The sequence below is a fragment of the Dendrobates tinctorius genome, unplaced genomic scaffold (assembly GCF_039654945.1).
Source record: "Dendrobates tinctorius isolate UK_male_01 unplaced genomic scaffold, ASM3965494v1 ptg000070l, whole genome shotgun sequence".
Classification (NCBI taxonomy): Eukaryota; Metazoa; Chordata; class Amphibia; order Anura; family Dendrobatidae; genus Dendrobates; species Dendrobates tinctorius.
The window spans coordinates 64,438,426-64,453,603 of record NW_027361738.1 but is presented as its reverse complement, the minus strand read 5'-3'; the positions used below and the strand labels follow the sequence as shown (position 1 = coordinate 64,453,603).

General features: G+C 46.8%; 1 long non-coding RNA gene across 1 annotated transcript; it reads left to right on the top strand.

Moving 5' to 3' along the window:
* The first annotated feature begins 4,629 nt into the window (after positions 1-4,629).
* Positions 4,630-10,381, top strand: LOC141095951 (uncharacterized). Its single transcript, XR_012233518.1, has 3 exons — positions 4,630-4,988; positions 9,031-9,107; positions 9,823-10,381. It is a non-coding gene; the product is annotated as an uncharacterized lncRNA (long non-coding RNA).
* The last annotated feature ends 4,797 nt before the right edge of the window (positions 10,382-15,178 follow it).

The following is a 15,178-nucleotide window of genomic DNA, read 5'->3' as shown; positions in this document are numbered from 1 at the left end:
GCAGACACTTGTGGACACTGGACACTTTTGGATTGTGTGAGGCCCACTGATATCTGAGCGCTATGTCACAGGCTCGATGGCACAGCTGTGACAAAAGTGACTAGAGGATAAGGGAGATTTTGAATTTCTGCAGACACTTGTGGACACTGGACACTTTTGGATTGTGTGAGGCCCACTGATATCTGAGCGCTATGTCACAGGCTCGATGGCACAGCTGTGACAAAAGTGACTAGAGGATAAGGGAGATTTTGAATTTCTGCAGACACTTGTGGACACTGGACACTTTTGGATTGTGTGAGGCCCACTGATATCTGAGCGCTATGTCACAGGCTCGATGGCACAGCTGTGACAAAAGTGACGAGAGGATAAGGGAGATTGGATTGCTTTTAAAAAAGCAGTTTGCAGAGCAGTGGGTAAACAGCAATGCAGCGGTCAGGAAGCCTTAGAAGGCAGCCCAACAACCAACACCACTGATACACCACAATATAGCCTCTCCTTTCACTGCACACACAGTGACTGGTGTGTTGTACAGGCACAATCGCTAGCAGCAGAAGCAGTTTTTTTTTCTTCTTCCCTGCCTAACGCTCTCCCTACAGAATCAGCAGCAGCAACCTCTCCCTATGCTAAGATCGGCAGAAGTAAGATGGCGGTCGCCGTGCACGCCCTTTTATACCCCCTGTGACGCCCACCAAAGCAAGCCAATCACTTGCATGCCCTTCTGAAAGATGGTGGTGACCCGTGCCTATGTCATCACGTTGCCCACAGTGTCCATGGATCCTGATTGACTGAAAAAGAGCGCAAAACAAACTTTTGAAACGCGACTTTGGCGCGTAAGTCGCCGACCTCGTGGCCGACCTCATCCTAGGGTCGGGTTTCGTTTCATGAAACCCGACTTTGCCAAAAGTCGGCGACTTTTGAAATTTTTCGACCCGTTTCGCTCAACTCTAATCGTTAGGTCTAAGAGTGTTGTTCAGACACACTCTCTACGAAAATAAATAGTGATTGTTCATTTAGTGACAGGTAACTGACAGCTGTGGGCCTAAGGTTGTGAAACAGCAGGGTACAAGTGGGGAAGTCTACTTACAACTGTGGGAAAAAGCGAGGCTGTGGTGTAAGGGGGAATAGGCTCGGTGTTCGATGTGTACAGGGTTAGGTGTTAATCTTAATGAAAGCTCAACTGAACAAACACTGTCTTGTCCTGCCCAAAGATTACTGACAACATCTGTACTGGACGGGCTACTCCACTCCCTTCCTTTGACAGCCGCAAAGAGGTACGTCTTGTAGATGAGGGTCAGAAAGAGCATGTGCTACAGTGGATGGCAAGCGCAGCATCAAGTGATCTCTTCTCCTCTTCCTCCACCGCAGCATCACACACAGTACAGTACAGGGCCGGACGAAGTAGGGTCTGAGGAGAATCCATTGTCTCGTCACCAGATGTTAACCCCCAGGGGTTGAGGTGATTCTGATGAGACTCAGATACCAGAAGCACAAGTGGACTGTACTGTTGTGTCATGGCATGAAGAGGATGACAGTGGGCCTTTTTTGAGACCTCAACAGATGACCCAACTCATGTTATCTGCCAAATTTACAAAAAAAAGGCTCAGTAGAGACAAAAATTATAATAATTTGATTACTACATGCAAGAACCAACACATGGGCAATCAACATGCCTTAGGCTAGTTTTACACTAGCGTTTATTCCACGCAGCGCAGGGCGCCGCTAAGCCCTGCCCCCTGCCGGCTCCCTGCCCGCCCCATCCGGTCATCGCCGCCTACTATCGCACATGGACGCTTGCGATCTGCGCACCCTATCTTTAGCATAGGGTGCGCAGAACGTGTGCTGGCCGTGCGCTAGTAGGATTTTGGCATGCGCTGCGCACGTTTGAAGGTGCGCCCATGTGCGCCGAATGCAGCATGTTGCATTTCGGCGTGCTCGGCGCACCTTCAAAAGTGCGCAGCGCACGCCAAAATCCTACTAGTGCACAGCCAGCGCACGATCTGCGCACACTATGCTAAAGATAGGGTGCGCAGATCGCAAGCGTCCATGTGAGATAGTAGGCGGCGATGATCGGATGGGGCGGGCAGGGAGCTGGCAGGGGGCGGGGCTTAGCGGCGCCGTGCGCTGTGTGGAATAAACGCTAGTGTGAAACTAGCCTTAGCTTGGGAATCTTACTGAATTGAAATGTGGACTAGCCATCCTCGCCAATCAACGGCTGTCCCATCAACCACATCTGCTGCTTCTTCCTCCTCTATCAACATGCCAAGTGTTCTCACATAGATCTCCATCTGCAGAAAATCCACTTGTCTACCCCCTACAGCCGGGATGAGTGAGAGCCCATCAGCTGTAACATAAGTTTCACCGAGCACAACACATCTTTCTCAATCCACCATAACATCTCTGCCTGCACCTCACTCACAATCCAGTAGTTTGTCCTGTTCACTCTACTCCACCCTCTCAGCACTGCAGCCAGCAGTTGTAGTCAGTCATGTAAAAGAATGTTTCCTCCTACACAAGGCAAAGATAAGAGCTTGAACTCCACCATCTCCATTCTGTTGGCCACGGAGAAATGTTGCCTTTCTGCCTGGTGGTTACAGATGGTTTACGAAAGATGATGGCTGTCAAAGTCCCTCAGTGTGACGAGCGTCAGCTTAAGCTGAGTCGTTTTTCTTTAAATAAGTGTACCATCTGGGCCGTGGCACCCACCCACCTAGGGCGAGCTGACCTAGTGAGGAAACACCCCCTATACAGGGAGTGTCAGGGGCATGACCAAGGGGGTGAGCCACCACGGCTGCTGGACCAGACGGCCGGCTCAGGAAGCAAGACAAGACTAGACAAGGCATTAGTTCAAGTAAATTTCACTCAGGAACACTTCAGGGTACAACAGGTACAAATGTGAACACACAAAGAACACAAAGCAAGATCCGTGCAAGGGCACGCCGAGGTCCAAGGCATGAGGAACTCTTCAAGGTAAAACAGGTGCGAAACGTGAACACACAGAATCCATATAACGAGGTGCGTGCCAGGGCACGCCAAAGTCCAAGGCAGGGTGCGAGGAATCGGACTCTGGAAGGCTGGCAAGGGCTGACAGGGTCCAGGCATCAGAATGTAGACATCTGGCTCCAGACCTCCGACAGTAGTCAGCTGGCTTCAGGAATCCGGCAGACAAACTAGGAGACAAAACAGGGTGCGTGCAAGGAGACGCGCCAGGATCAGATTCACAGAACGGAGACCTGCGCATGCCGAGGGGCATGCCAGGGACGGGTACAAGGACAGAGGCCTGCACTTGCGAGGGCACGCCAGGGAGGAGCACAAGGACGGTGGCCTGCGCGTGCGAGGGCACGCCAGGGACCGGTTAAATGGCATCAGAATCCGGGGTGCTGGCATCGACCGACAGGGTCCAGGAATCAGGCTCCGGACATCAGCTCCGGACATCAGGCCGCAGTCATCTACATCCGGAGCTCTGGCAGCGGTCGGCAGGTTACGGAATCCGGCAGGCAAACTAGGGTTCAGAGCAGAGCAAAAGAGGCAAAAGGCTTTGTGCAAGAGTAGCATGAAAAGGCACAGTGCGAGAACCAACATGCGTGCAAGGGAGCATGGAAACCTACAGCTGGGAGCACCGGTAGGTGGTACCGACGATGGCATAAGCAAGCGAGCACGACTAAAGGCGGCACCGCTGCGGCCACGCAGCCGGAGACCACTATAGCACTGGACAGCGGGCACGGCTGAGGCACACAGGCGAGCACGGCTAGAGGCGGCACGGCTGAGGCACACCAGGCAGGCACAGGCGACCAGGCACGTGCACGGAGGCACGGAGCCACAAGGCAGGGCTAGGCAAAGATACAGGACAGAGACGCGTGCAGACAGCACGGCAAAGCCTAGTATGAAAAGTGCAAGAGCGCACGAAGTAACAGAGACAAGGCATAGTGTAGTAGACAGGACCCTGCGCATGCAAAGGACATGCCAGGGGCAAAGTACAAGGCGAGGCCTGCGCGTACCGAGGGGCACGCCAGGGACAGAGCACAGAACGGAGACCTGCACATGTAGACAGACATGTCAGGGACAGGGACAGAGTCTAGCAGCGGAGCGTAGGCCGAAGCCCAGAGTCGGGCCAAGGGAGAACCTTGGGACTAGACAGGGTACAGAGCGGAGGCCTGCACATGTAGACAGACACGTCAGGGTCAGGGTACAGAACGGAGCCTACACGTGTAGGAGACACGCCAGGGACAGGGTACAGAGCGAGGCCTGCACATGTAAAGAGGCACATCAGGGACAGGGACAGAGCAAAACATAACAAGGAAACATAGCAAGGACAAACAGAGCACAGAGGACAACACGAGACAAAGCACAAGACAAGAGACGGAATACGAGCACGGAGCGTGTGCAGAGACACACGACAGAGCAGAGTGCAAGGGCACAGAATAGAAGGAGCAACCCCACAGACCAAGTAGCCATGCAGAGAAGCAACACAATACTCAGGCCCTGAGCATACGAAGGGGCGGTCTGATATAGGGCATAGCACCACCGCTTCCGGGTCAGGACCAGGGAAGAGCTTCCAGTTCAGTCCTCTAGGATCACAGAGCACAGTCATATGATCAGGATTCCAGACATGCAGGGATGATTGCAGAACCGGACAGTGCAGGATCCTAGGAAAGGTCACATGATCAGGGTTTCAGACATGCAGAAACGATTGCAGAACCGGACAGTGCAGGATCCTAGGAAAGGTCACATGATCAGGGTTTCAGACATGCAGAGACGATTGCAGAACCTGGCAGTGCAGGATCCTAGGAAAGTTCACATGATCAGGGTTTCAGACATGCAGAAACGATTGCAGAACCGGACAGTGCAGGATTCTAGGAAAGGTCACATGATCAAGGTTTCAGACATGCAGAGACGAATGCAGAACCAGTCTATGCTGGAACATAGGAAGGACACATGATCAGGGATTCTAGAGCAGAAATGCAGGCATCCTGCTGCTAAACAGACATGAGGTGAGTGTCTACACTGTTCTAGGGAACATGCAGGATAGCAGACACGAGATGCGCGTGCACACTGCTCCAGCGGTTCTTGAGGCAAAACAGACATGGCGGACATGACACTCAGTACCAGTTGTCCAGTCGCTATTACTTCTCTAAGAAAGCCTGCGCTATCCCAGCATGTCTCAGACAACCTCACCTGTTCCCTGAAAACATCTATGTCTTCCAGTGTGCATTTCACCACTGGCACCTGGATAAGCAAACATGAGCAAGGGCATTACATCTTACTGACTGGGCACCAGGTGATACCGGTGGCTATGGGGACAGGCAGTCAAGGGGCTGCTGCACAAGTCTTGGAATCCCCAAGGATTGCAGGACAAGCCTCTGTATCCACCACTTCTTCCACTGCTTCTGGCTCCTTCACCTCCTCTACGGCCTCCATCTGCATCCCAACCTCTCCTTTAATCAGATACATGTTCCAACAGTGCAGAGAGAATCCTCCCCACCTCCGTACTGCGCAGCCAGGGCTCACCGCAGTCAAATAGTGTTTACATTAATATGCCTTGGAGATCACAGTCACACAGCTCAAGAGTTGTGGACAGCTATCTAGGCTGAGTGAGAGCAATGGCTCTCTCCACAGAACCTGGAGCCAGGGAAGACCGTGTGTGATAACTGTACAAACCTGGCGGCAGCCCTACACCCAGGCAACCTCACACACATGCCTTGCATGGCTCACATCCTCAATTTGATGGTACAGCAATTTCTCAGCCACTATCCCAGCCTGTATGCGCTGCTGCATAAAGCACGGTCGCTGTGTGCTCACATTGATCGCACCCTGCAGGTCATCGACTTGCCAGTTAACAGTTTGATTTGCGATGTTTCAACATGGTGGAATTGCACTTTGCACATGTTGCAGCGACTGTGGCAGGAGCAACAAGCCCAGGTGCAGTATGTTCTTTTGCATAGCCTGGGCCACCGCAGTACGGGAGTGATGCAAATCATGCTTGCAGAGTGGAAACAGAAGATGGACATTTGCACCCTTCTGCACAGTTTCAAAATGGCTACTAAGATGTTTGACACTGATGGTTGGCACTGATGATGTCATCATCAGCATCACTATACCGGTCATCTACATGCTCGTGCACACTTTGACTAGTCTGCATGTGGTGGTCCCAGAGGAAAAGGTAGAAGCAGATGTAACAAATATCTTTAAGTTCCGGACTGTCTTTGCACAGGCAGGTGCCATAAGAGGGTGGATTACAGAGATTGACGGGGGCTTCTATTACCAGAGAAACTGTTAGTGAAGGTGCAGAAGCTAAGTATCAAATTGTGAAGGACGAGGAGGAAGAAGTGATGGATGCGCAACAGGCAGGAGATGAAGAGGATAATGATCCCCTTTCTGATGTCCATGGTTGTTGGGAGGGGACAACCAAGAAATCTTGAGTGTTGACCCTCCGGCAACACCCCATGGACTTGGACCTCATGGAAGTGGCCGGCACATGAGTGTCTTCTTGCTGCACTTCAACATGATGCCCATATTCTTAGGGTTAGAAACAGTGCTGACTACTGAGTTGCCACTCTTAGGTACACGGTGCAAAAGTTAATTTAGTCAGATGCTTCCCCTCCTGTAAAGGGACGCACGTATGCTGAAGTATCAAAACATGCTTGTAGACAATCTTAAGAGTGGTTTCGCCAAGACAGCAGTGAGGCACATAGTGTGCATTGCAGTTATAGACTTCCAACCTCGGGAACATCAAGGCATCACTGCCAAAACATTAGCAGCAGCAGTGTAAGTGGCATAAGCAATTTCTGTGAGTGATTTCGCACATTTTTAGACCAGCCCGTGCACCAGCAGAACAAGAGTCCAAGTCTGACTCGTTGTGAACAACTGGAGAGGATGGTTCAGGATTATCTCAAGCTCAATATCAATGCCATCAGGAGGAATTTGAACAATTTTTAATTTTGGTCTTCAAGATAGGAAGAGTGGCCTGAGCTCGCCTGTCATGCCTTGGAGGTTTTGTCATGCCCGGCAGCCAGCGTTTTCTCAGAACGTGTCTTCAGCGCTGCTGGTGGTGTCCTGATGGATAAGCACATCTGACTGTCCCCTGAAACTGTAGACCGCCTAACTTTCATCAATAGCAAAAGTCATGGATCTCCAATTACTTTTGCATCCAGGTGCAGACTGGTCAGACTAGGCGATCATGTTGTTTTTATTGTCATGCATTGATCTTGCATTATTGCAGTCTGTCCCATCTATGTTATGTCTTCTGTGCCTGCTCTTTCTACTGCTGCTGATGTTATAAACAATTTTTTGAAATGTGGTGACTCCAAGTTGGGTCTCCATGTGGTGGGTTGCTTGTAGTGGTAGGTGTGTCACAGGCATATTATACTGTTTCTACTCTGTGGAAATTGATGCCACTTTAATGGTGTGTGACAATAATTTTTTGAAAGTTGGGACTCCATCTTGTGGTTTGCCTGTAGCATTAGGGCTTCCAAACAGGCAGGTCTACATTTACTTTCACTCAACTACCTGTGTAACTATTCCACATTTTTCTTCCAATTGTACTCTTTGAAACTGATGTTTTTGCCTCCTGAGTGCGGCTAGGAAAAAAAAATTGAGCTGTTGCATGAGGTATCAAGATTCTCTGATAAGAAATCTTACATCGCCCCCTTAACCTCCAGGTCTTAACTGAACCTTCAATTCAAAGCTCTAAATGCTGGCCCAGACCCTGATACCTCATGCATGGCCCATGACTGACTACTACTGTGACAGTATCAAATTTCTACTGTGGGTCAAATGATGCCACTTTTCATGGTGTGTGCTCCTAATTTGATCTGTTTGGGAAGCTTTTTATCACCCCTTAAAGGGAATCTGTCACCCTATTTTTCAAGTATCAGCTGCCGGCACCGCCATCAGGGGCTTATCTACAGCATTCTGTAATGCTGTAGATAAGCCCCCAATGTACCCTGAAAGATAAGAAAAATGAGTTATATTATACTCACCAGGGGGCGGTCAGGGTCTGGTCTTGGTCCGATGGGTGTTTCGGTCCGGCGCCTCCCATCTTCTAATGGTGACGTCCTCTTCTTTGCTGCCTGTCATGGCTCCTGCGCAGGCGCACTGCTCTGCCCTGTTGAGGGCAGAGCATAATACTGCAGTGCGCGGGACCTCTCCCTGCGCCTGCGCACTTCAGGACTCTGCTCTACCCTCACGCAGGTCTTTCAGGTTACATTGGGGGCTTATCTACAGCATTACAGAATACTGTAGATAAGCCCCTGACGGCGGTGCCAGCAGCTGATACTCGAAAAATGGGTTGATAGATTCCCTTTAATGTACTGTGTATACATTTGGTTTTGCCTCCCATTGAATTTAATGGGGTACTGGTACATTCGTCAAACTGTTCGGAGAACGTGTTTGGCAAAAATCAGTATGTATGGCGCACTGTACCGAACTGAACCTTGGAAGATTCACTCATCTCTAATAATGAACTCAGAAGACAACCTCAGCTCTGGCAGTGGGTGGACAGGAGAGATATTTTGTAGATAAACGCTACTCAATGCAACTAAACAGAACCAAATTACAGGAATATGCAGCTGTTGAGAATTGTAAGTCACTGCTCAAGGCTTCCGTGAGTAATAATGCTGTGATACAGTGAGGTTTACGTGACAATTTGACTGAAAAACCCTAATTGCTACAAATGAAGTACTTTTTTTGTTTTATTTACCTGCATGACATGAATGAGCCACATAGCCCTAAAAAAGCAGCACTCTGAAAAATTGCAGCATCTGAGAAGCTTTACTCTCTTTTGTGCAACAGAAGGCCAGAAAGCCGGTCCCATTCTGAGGCCTATCTCCTATCATTTTCAACTATGTACAAGTCCCACAATGAGGACATATAGGGACCACCTCATCTCAGGTATTCTACTCTAAGGGTCACATAAGATATATATTTATTACCCACATCTAAATCTCTAAATTATACATTTCTAAAGTGTATTGTTTACTTTCATGGTGATTATTCATCAGTTCTATCCCCTTACTTCCATCCATTGTCATTCAGCAGGCACAGTTGGGGGCCGGTTGCTATTTGTCAATGCTGCCATTGTATGAGCCATTGTGCGAATCGTAAATTTATAGGTAAGAACTCGATGGCTCTTTACATTATGATTTCCAACCGCTCTAATATAAATCATTACTTCACTCATGATGAATTACGCTGCGTGCACTTCCATTATTGCTTGTGTACAAATGATGTTACGCAATGTTATTCTTATTGTTATCAGGTTTATTCAGTTGTCGCAAATATTAATATTAAAATAAAAAGCACAAAGTAATAAAAGGAACTTTAAAAATTCCCCAAATAATTCAATTATAGACATAGCAAAAAGGCAATGGCATTTACTAGCCAAGGTCAGAAAGGAAAATGCACAAACAGGATCCAGCAGACCCCCTAACGTCCAATGACAGGCATAGCCCGTCATGGTCGGGTGTCAGTTCCCGCACCAGGACGGGCTATGCCCATGATGCATTTACACTGACACTGCATGTAAACATGTGTAAGGAGGTGGCAGGGACCCTCAATTACTCCCTCTCTCCTTGATGTCGGGCACGTGTTTCTCCCATGCGGCGCCCGGCCGGTTTGGTTATAAGCTGCTCTGTTGATATGGTGTATTACTGTTAGTCATGTGCTGTGTATGTCTGATATTGTAATAATGTTCTACTGTTGTGCCTTGTAATACATAATTATGTATATCACAGAAAATAGAGAAAGCCGAGCACCACTGGTGATTCATAGAGCCAATACCATCAGCTGATCAAAAATACCGCAGGCATAAAACCTTTTTTCCTTCAGGTGCACACCAGAGCAAGATGCATAATCCAACTGAGATGAAAAGAGGTGGCACTCACCGGGATGAAGTCCAAACTTTGTTGGTCCAAAAAAATGTTTAAAACATCTCAGGCAGGTGGGGGGCTAGATCGTGCAAAGACAACGGCCGTTTCGCGCTGTGTTGCGCTGCTTCTTTATTTTATTTTTTTTTTTTTTTCTGGTGCTTATTGTTTTTTATTTTTTATGTCATGTACTAAGTGTTTGTTGTATTTTGTCGTATTTTAAGTGAGGCTTGGTGGGTGGGTTATACTGTCTCCTGGGGTATATAATCTCCCTCCTCCCCCTTCACTTCAGAGACCCGTAGAAGCGCAAAATAGCTTTGTTTCCCCTTGGGGTTAAACAAAGCTGCCGATGGGCAGCAGGAACAGGCATAAGGACTGTGAGATTGCCATCCAAGAGACTGTTAGCTCCCAGGAGCCGATTGGGAACTGATGCATTGGCTGATGCTGTTGCTGATGGAGCAGCATCTTTGCCTAGGGACAGCTCAAGAATTATTATCCCTTCCTTTTCATCATTATTAAAGTTTAACTACTGTTGGAACCGCAGTGTGATGTGTGCTACATCCGGAGGACGCCGTTCCAGTATGGAGAGCAACCATGTGCCAGAGGTAACCAACTGTGTCGCAGGGCTGGGACCTAGATTGTCTTTTCATGTGCAAGGGGCTTGGGTGCTCACTGACTGTGAACTAGTGGACTTGCCCATTCCTACCATCCCGTGCCACCTTGTTACACACGCAGTGACAGTTCAGTGCTGACAGCTGTCTGTGACAGTTGAGAGGCACGGGAAGAGGTGCAGGGAGCCATGCCGTTGGTCCCCACACCCAGATCGCTGTGATCACGCAGGAGGCGCTGAAGTATGAAATTTTACCAATATTATAAAGTAAAATGTGTCACGAAAAACAATCTCAGAATCATCGGGATCTGTTGAAGCGATCCAGACTTATAACCACATAAAGTGACAGTGGTCAGATTTCAAAATTAAGGCCTGGTCATTAACCTGCAAAGGCATGGTCAAGAGGCCTACCAACCCAAGGAGGGGGTGAGTGCCTAGTAATAGAATTGCACACAGGTAAAGCTTGCAATAGGGCACAGTTCACACACATAAATATCACAGTGCCCAACTAACAGCCTACTACATATCTTATCTTTACAAGGTGTAGCCAGGCCCATTATGGTAACCTTGTAAACTAGGAGTTTGCACCTCTGTTATGCACTGGTAGAGAGTTGGGCAGCCCACCCAATCGAATAGGAGGGGTGTATAATAGACTGTTGGCTGGGCACTGTGCTATACATATGGGTGACTTGTGTGAAAATGTTTTAATCTCTGCAGGTTCCAAAAAATTGGTGAGCCGATCAAAGTACATTTATTGGAAAGCTGCTGGGGTTTTATATCACGGAACGTCTGCTTTATCATTGATAGTCCATTAAGGGTCACTCAAATTACTGATGCATGTGTAACAAGGGTGACGGGGGGGTAGTTGTGGCGAGTTATTTAAAGGCACAGTATATAAACAGAGTCCACTAAGCACACGATCAGCAAGAACCCCCGGTCCCTTGCACATAGATAGACAGGTCCAACACAGCTTTTTCCCACAGGTTACCCTATCTTCCTCTGGTCACAGCAGTCCAGGTAATTAAGGGTCCAGAAGGCAGCTGTACTCCAACAGGGAAAATAACTTTTATTGAACTAATGACAAAGGATGGACAAAAAGACAATTTCAACACTGGCTTCCTGCTCTCTCCCTGACACGTGCTGCAGCCATACCCACAACTTCCACAGTGGCCGAGATTCACAGTCGTCCAATTGCTTGCATCTGGGCGCCTGAGACCTCTTCAGCAAAGGCCCTTCCTAAGTCCTGGGGGCCTGTGTTGTAAGCCTTCAGTCTGTATAACTCCTTGATCCAGGTCAGCAGATCTCTCCCATCCGGGAGTCTGGCAATGCCCCTTCTGTAGCAGACATCTGCCCAGGCCCCAGGCTTTCTGACAAGTCCAGCCCACAACATTACTTCTTTCCCTACTCCTAACTATTCTCATGCAGTAAATACACATAGATGATTTAAAGGGGAACATCACAATACAGTAAACGGGTGCAATATATGGCGGTACATACATTGCAAACACATAACATTATACACTGCATAACAGATACAGCACATACAATATATATAGTTTATGTAAGGTGCACAGGGGGTCACACGAAAGGAGAGGAGGGTGCAACTGAGAGAACCTGCCACCCCTTTACTCATGCAAGGAGAAAGCCACGGTAGGCGAAATGTACGTTGGAGGGAGCTGGAGACACATTGACCCACTTATCACGGGTATTTATGATCCTATTACATTTTCTATGCACTTTATTTGGGTATACAGACTTTAAGTCTGTCCACTATATGCACTTTATATTGTTCATGGATTTTTTATGATCACAGTTACTTATGGCCCATGTGCTAATTATGTTATTATCTCCTTACTATGATTAATTATGGTATTGAAATATGTCTATTTGTTTGGTTTCCCTTTTATTGTGTAATTAAATAAAAATATTTTTAAGTCTTCATCTAAGGCTAGTTTCACACTTGCTTTTTTTTGCAGCGCGTTTTTCCCGCAAAAAAACGCATTAAAAAAACGCATACAAATGCATACAAACGCTGCGTTTTTTTCCAGCATTTTAATGCGCATGCAGGAAAAAAACGCAGCGTTTTTGCGCGTTTGTATGCGTTTTTTGTGCGTTTGCGTTTTTTTACAGATTTTGGAAAAACCCCACAAAAAAGAAAAAACAACCATTCAACAACACACAAGACCAATGGGACTTCATTGTGGGTGTGGTATGTTAATATATATACACCCTGTCTACAGTATTCTTCACATTTGCTTGATTCTTCTCGTGACCATGGATCTGCGCTGGAAGAGTTTTCACTTCAACTTGGATTTGGACATCGCGATGGCTCAGGCGTATGCAGTTGCTTGCCATGAACAAAGGAAGAGAGAGAGGCAGCGAAGACGGCGGCGTATGTGGATACATCCGATTGTTGAACTCCGGGAGAGCCGTGGGGCATACCATACCCTCTACAGCGAGCTCCAGTCAAACCCGGAGAAATTTACAGATTATATCCGGATGTCCCACGAAAGTTTCATGGATTTGCTTGCTCGTGTCCAACAATCCATCCGGAGACAGGACACACAGCTCCGTCGTGCGATTCCTCCTGAGGAACGGCTACTGGTGACATTACGGTATGTTTTAAAAACAAAGGGGTGTGGTCTGATGTTTTTTTTTGTAAATTTAGTATTCAAAACCTTGGGTAATTAGTTTTCGTGAATGTACTAATATTTTTTTTATAGTTTTTAAAAATAATATACATAAATATTAATTTTACTTCTTTGTCTGTTCACAGATTCCTGGCGACTGGAGAAACCCTATCCTCACTACACTTCCAGTACCGTATTGGAATCTCTACCTTGTCTGGAATTGTTGCTGACACCTGCCGGGCTCTCTGGAATGTTCTTTGCCCAGAATTTATGCCCCTGCCCACCGCTGAAAAGTGGATGGAAATTGCTGACAAATTCTGGACAGTATGCAATTTTCCCAACTGTTTGGGAGCTGTTGATGGGAAACACATACGGATCATCAAACCCCAAAGAACGGGATCTGAGTACTATAATTACAAAAAGTACTTTTCAATAGTACTCATTGCAATTGCGGATGCCGGATGTATGTTTGTAGCAGTGGACATTGGAGCATTTGGCCGTGGTAATGACTCGCAGGCTTTTAAAAACTCAGACATGGGCCGGAGGTTGTATGGCAACCAATTTAATTTCCCTATGCCACGGCCTCTTCCTCACACCGAAGCTCCGCCACTGCCCTTTGTAATGGTTGGCGATGAGGCTTTTCAAATGTGCGGAAACTTACTGAAACCCTACTCCAGCCGGGACTTGGACCACACCAAAAAAATTTTTAATTACAGGCTGACCAGGGCCAGAAGAACTGTCGAGTGTGCTTTTGGGATTCTTGTTTCCAGATGGCGAATTCTGGGCACGGCCATTAATCTTAAACTTGAAACAGTCGATGAGGTGGTGAAGGCCTGTGTGGTTCTACATAACTTTGTGATGGCTAAAGAGCACCCGACCTTTGAACTGGACGATGATGCTCCTAACCCATTGCCTGAATTCACTCAGCACACTCTCAGGTCATCCGTTGAAGTTGGCCAAATGAGGGACAAATTTGCGGCCTACTTTATTTCTGATGTAGGACGGGTGCACTGGCAAGATGAAATGGTGTAATGTTGTTGTTTATGGTAATAAAAATCCTTATTTGATACCATTACTGAGTGCACTATATTTTTTAAACTCCGATTAATTAAAAAACTTCCCATGTATAACTGAATTTTATTATGTTCACACACCTGGGCAGGTAAATACACATACGAGTTAAAATGCAGCATTGCTAGTCTGCGTTAAATATATTGGAATGAGCAAAGCTGCAGGCCATGAATCAGGAAACCATTTTTTTTCAAGATAAAATTGTGCAAATAGTTTAAAACAAAGTATGTGATTTTCTCAAAACACAACACTCAAAACCCAACCCCAATGAAAGTCCATGGGGAATACAAGTCAGCATTGAGTGGATGAATGTAATCTGCTCCATTAAAAGTTATTACACTAGGCCTTTGAATGACTATACTAGGCCGTGGTATTTCAAATATGAGTATACTAGGCCTTGGGGCTAGTAGTATAGTAATATGTGAAATACCACGGCCTAGTATAGTCATACCAAGGCCTACTGTAATAACTCGATTTTTAACAACTAGCATCTTGTTTCACCAAAAACAAACTGGTGAAACTAGAAAGAAACTTATTTTTTAGACAAGTTTCAACAGTTTGTTTTTCATGAAACCAGATTCTATTTTGTAAAACTAGAGTTATTACACTAGGCCTTGGAATGACTATACTAGGCCGTGGTATTTCAAATATGAGTATACTAGGCCTTGGGGCTAGTAGTATATGTGAAATACCACGGCCTAGTATAGTCATACCAAGGCCTACTGTAATAACTCGATTTTTAACAACTAGCATCTTGTTTCACCAAAAACAAACTGGTGAAACTAGAAAGAAACTTATTTTTTAGACAAGTTTCAACAGTTTGTTTTTCATGAAACCAGATTCTATTTTGTAAAACTAGAGTTATTACACTAGGCCTTGGAATGACTATACTAGGCCGTGGTATTTCAAATATGAGTATACTAGGCCTTGGGGCTAGTAGTATATGTGAAATACCACGGCCTAGTATAGTCATACCAAGGCCTACTGTAATAACTCGATTTTTAACA